Here is a 5,079-nt window from a genome sequence, read left to right as displayed (position 1 = left end):
CTCACTATACGAGTTAGGAAGTGACTGAAGAACCCAATCAACATCCATCTCCTTACAGACAACGGATCCTAACATCCTTAACCTATCAATGTGTGACTTCATCCCTAGGACGTGTGCACACACCGAATTTCCTTCTTTATGTTTACTTGCCAAAAGGGCTTGAGTGATCTTGAACTTTTCAAGCCTTTGAACTTGTGGGTTAGGGAGAATAATTGGAGGAGGAAGAGGAAGTGAAGTATGATCTCTTGTTCCTCGATCGAATCGTGGAATATCATCTTCATGTGGAATGCTTGCTCCACGAGATTTGAGAAGACCATAGTTGTCAAACTTTGACATCTACAAAACGGGAGAAAACGAATTCAAGTTAGTTGATTGATTGAGTCCTTAGTAAGTCACCCAAATGAAATACTAAGGCTAGGACCCAACACAATATTCTACAACTCGGGAGAGGGATGCCGTAACCCTAATTGCAGAATATTTGAAGGTAAGTGAATGACGATTCACTAATTTCCACCACGAAAAACGAAAAAGAAATTTAAGTTTTAAATCTATGAAAACTCCTAGATCCTTTGAGATTCATTGAACTTTCAATGGCATGTTTAAATCTCGATATGCCCCTCTTGTTTGTGACTGGGATGCCGAGGATCACAAAGCGGGTGTGAATAACCATGCAAACTTACATGGTGCCCTCACATGTTACGGTCGCCTATTCGATGTGCCGGTAAACCACACACGCTCCACCGAACTATGACAAACATTGAGTCACCCTTTGCTACCTTTGCTTAGACCCATTTAGTGTGCCGGTTAACCACACACGCTCCACTAACGTCTTCGCAAGGGCACAAAGTGTAATTTCATGGAATTGCATCAATTCACTTTTGCCTAAGTAACTAATATTGGGAATTATATGAAAACATTTAGTTACTTTTATACTTCATTATACTTATAATGGAAGGTTTCGTCCTATCCTACCCGTTCGGCTAACGACCCTCCACTGGTCAAGAGTGCGGTGGGTAAGAGTGGATACCCATTCAATCGCCATTTTATAGGCAATTTCCTTAAACACCCCTTATAGACCAGCTTCATGAATGAGGCCTACTAACGGTAAGACTGACTTTTACTCATACATATATATAATGTTAGACTTTTAATGTTATATATAGTATAGGGTGTATTTTACACTTTTAAAATATTTGGTGGTTCAATTTAACAATTATACTTTTAATTCACTTAAATTGTAAACCTAAACTTTTATGGATTTATTAAACCTCTTTAATTAAACACCTTAATTAGTCAATAAAACCATAAGGGTGTGATTTGAACTTTTTCAAAACTATACTAGAGTTTTAGAATTTAACATTCCTAATTAAACTTTTAATCAACTTTTAAATTCCAAAACTTGAGGGCAAGTTTTGAAACATTTCAACACATTAGGGTTTAGAATTTAAATATGCATCAAAATTAAACTATTTAATCAAAATTTAAATTCCAAAACTTGAGGGCAAGTTTAGAAACATTTTTCAAAAACATTAGGGTTTTAACTATTTAAATTTCAAAACAACAAAACTTTTGGGGTTCAAATTTAAACTATAAAACCTAAAGGGCCAAATATGAAACTTTTCACAACAATAAGGATCAAATAACAAATAATTCAAATTAACATTTAATCACATAATTATCCATATTTGATGATTTCTTGCAAAATAATTTATCAATTTACTTAAAATAATTAATCAATTATCTTATAAGGAAACAATTATCTTATTAATTGATAAATATCTTCAATTAGATTAAAATATAGTCAAATATATCATATAATCGGATTAATATTAATCTAACTAGATTAGGTAATTATCCCAATGCAAAAACAGCAAGAAATCCCGAGATAAGCACTGTCTGACGCACCGACTCGCCGAGTCACCCTCTGGAACTCGCTGAGTAGGGCTGACTCGCCAAGTCCAGGAGTGACTCGCCGAGTCAGGTCGAACAGTGAGGCCAAAACACGATTTTCAGTTACATCAAGCATCAATACAATAGAAACCAATCATGGCTCTGATACCACTGATGGGTTTTGGTCATAAGACATCCTATGTGCTCATACAAACCCTAAAGCTTGGATCTAGGTTTCTCTATTGTACATACTTTGAATCCAAGACTTTGAACCCTAATTCTAGCATATGGAAATCAGAATTCACATGTAATTAGGTTTAAGAACATACCTTGATTGTTATATAGCAATAACAATCCAATTCCTCCTTGAATTGACCTTGGAAAGCTGAGAGTCTCAAGTGTCACTCCTCTAATGGCTTACAAACACCATAAGCAAGTGGAGAAGGTATAAAGAGAGAGGAGGGAGGTTAGAATTCGTCCTTAGGACTTCTTGGGAAGGGTTGGCCGAATTCATAAGCCTTAGGGGGTTTATATAGGTGTAAAGATTAGGGTTTTAGTCCTTATCCTTATCTAGTTGCTTGTCCACCAAACAACCATAAGATAAGTCTTAGAAATCCTTATCCTAGTCAAATTCTAAGGGATTTACACCTCAAATTCATTCACCATATATATAAGATAATCCTTATCTTATTTTGTAACTATCACATAATTACAATTCAGCCCCTCTAGTTTAATTAATTACACTTGATCACAAAATTAATTCTTAATTAATTATTGACCAATATTAATTAAACAAATATGATTTCTCCTTTAATATATTATTCTTATAACATATTAATAAATCATAATAACCTCTCTCTCTTTATTTATTTCTCCAATCAAGTTGCTTTGGTGAAGGCAACCCAAAAGGACCATGCACCATCGGGTCAAGTACATACCAAAATAGTTATGGACTTAGACACTAATCCAACACTAATATGTTGTGTAACACATCAAGAAATTTCATATGCTTGTGAAAATCTCATTGTTAATTTAATATTCATGTCACACGGAAGGAGAATATAAAAGAATACAAGAATTTTTTTAATTACGTTTTGTTATGTAGTCACTAGGAAGTCTTGAATCTGTCGGCAATCGATGTTATTTTGAAAAGAATACTCGTCTATTCACGAAATCATAAACACATGCCTTTTATCCGAACTAATGTAATATCAGGTTAACTAAATACCCGAATTTTCAAACCCGAAATCTGATAACCACAACCCAATCTATCCGAATTCGGGTCGATCGGTTTTTTTAGGTATCCGTTAATTTAAACAGGCCTAACTAGAAGTTTATAGTATATATAAAGATGATTTTTTGTTTTTTTAGTTTGCTAACAAATTTTTTTTATTATCTAAAACAACACAAATCGGCAAAAACAAATCAAAACGAGGGCATACTTAAAAGCAAAGAGTTGGAATGTCTACAAACTTGAAAAGTTATTTTTTATATCATCTACTAAAACATTACACCAATGTTTTTAAGTCTTCTGTTTAAAAAACAAACAATATTTTTCAAATAAAAAAATGAAAAAAAAATTATAAACCGTACCATATGAGTGGTTTATCAATCTACCCCAAAAACCATTTTGGAGGTTAGTTGCGCAACATTAAGAATATTGTTGGTGTGACATGGTTTGCACTGTGAACCTCCTTGGTGGAATTCAACTCCTCAACCATTAGACTCTGATTGTAAATTCTAATCATTTTGCACATATGTTTGTCTTTCCAGACATAAATGATGAAGTAAATCTTAACTAGAAGGTGATCCGCGCTTCGACGCGGTTGATTTTTTTTTTTTTTCATGTTTACATATTTCAGTGTTTCTTTGGTTTTTTTTTCTTGTTTGTTGTTTCTATTTTGTGTGTATAATGTTCCGAGGACAATATGGTAGTGTAGTACATCAACATATGCACCATTCATGTAAATATAATTTTATATAGATCTGTTACGAAAATTACAGGGACAATTCTTGTAATTTATTTTCTATGTAGTGACCAAACATGTCAAACCTACATACATGTCAATATACGAAACGTAAATGAGTGGAACTTGTTGTTGTCTAAATTGAGGGAGTAAAACTAACATTTTACAAAATATGGGGAATGGAAAGTGACATTTAACAAAGTAACGACATGGGAAATATGAACGTAGAAAAATATAGGGACCAAATATACCAACAAGGGAAAGTCTTACGGCCAAAGTCTAAAATAAGATAGTTTTATGGCCAAAATGTAAAACCATAACAAACTCTAATATAAAAAACTTTTGTTGTAAAAATCTAAAACCATAAAAAAATTATACTATTCCTAAATATAGCACATGAATTAATATATATGTATAATGTAAATAAAAACAACAAGCATTCTCTTAATGAACAACACAATAGAACAGCAATAGAACGGATATTTTTTGGTTGTCTATGTGTTCGTGTTTGTCTGTTAGCTCGGTTAAACTCACAGATGAATAATATATTTTTTAAAACAAACAATTACAAACAAAAATTTAGATTTGTTTATATTTTTTAATTCAATTAAACTTAAACAAACTAATATAGTTATATAGACAAATTTTATTCGTATTAAACTTAAATAAACCAATATAGACAAGTTTTGGTCGTCTTTGTTTGCTTCGTCTACGGCCTAAATAACATATAAATTATAATAAGATCAATATCTTCAAAAAAATAGTACAAAAATTCAATTTTGGCCCATGCAGGTCTCGAACCTGCGACCTTCGCGTTATTAGCACGACGCTCTAACCAGCTGAGCTAATAGGCCTTGATGGTGTGTAGTATGAATTACGACTATTCATTGTTTTAGATTGGTCATTTTTATTTGAACTAACAAAGAAAGCCATAATACTCCGTGATTTCACTTGGTTTGACTTCAACAGTTGGTTTTTGTTTAAAGTAAACTTTAAAATTTGATGCAACTTCCACTATGACTTCACTTAATTAGGTTGATTTTAAATCGGAAGAACTGAGTTAATCTATTACATTGTTTTTTTCTAAAAAAAATTCATAATACGTAAACACTAACTCAGCAATATAAAAAGCTTAAAAAAAATCTGGTATATGATATTTTTATCATCAGATTATTTTTCGAACCACTAATATTATAGAGATTATTTTATTGTTATTATCTTT

The 5,079-nt window shown here is 32.2% G+C and overlaps 1 non-coding gene across 1 annotated transcript; it reads right to left on the bottom strand.

The window, feature by feature from the left end:
- Positions 1–4,637: 4,637 nt before the first annotated feature.
- Positions 4,638–4,711, bottom strand: TRNAI-AAU (transfer RNA isoleucine (anticodon AAU)). Its single transcript has one exon. It is a non-coding gene; the product is annotated as a tRNA-Ile (tRNA).
- Positions 4,712–5,079: the final 368 nt, after the last annotated feature.

The sequence above is a fragment of the Lactuca serriola genome, chromosome 2 (genome assembly GCF_051521515.1).
Source record: "Lactuca serriola cultivar US96UC23 chromosome 2, Lser_US96UC23_V15, whole genome shotgun sequence".
NCBI classification, from domain to species: domain Eukaryota; kingdom Viridiplantae; phylum Streptophyta; class Magnoliopsida; order Asterales; family Asteraceae; genus Lactuca; species Lactuca serriola.
The sequence above is the reverse complement of the archived record's forward strand: the minus strand, read 5'-3'. Positions and strand labels throughout refer to the sequence as shown.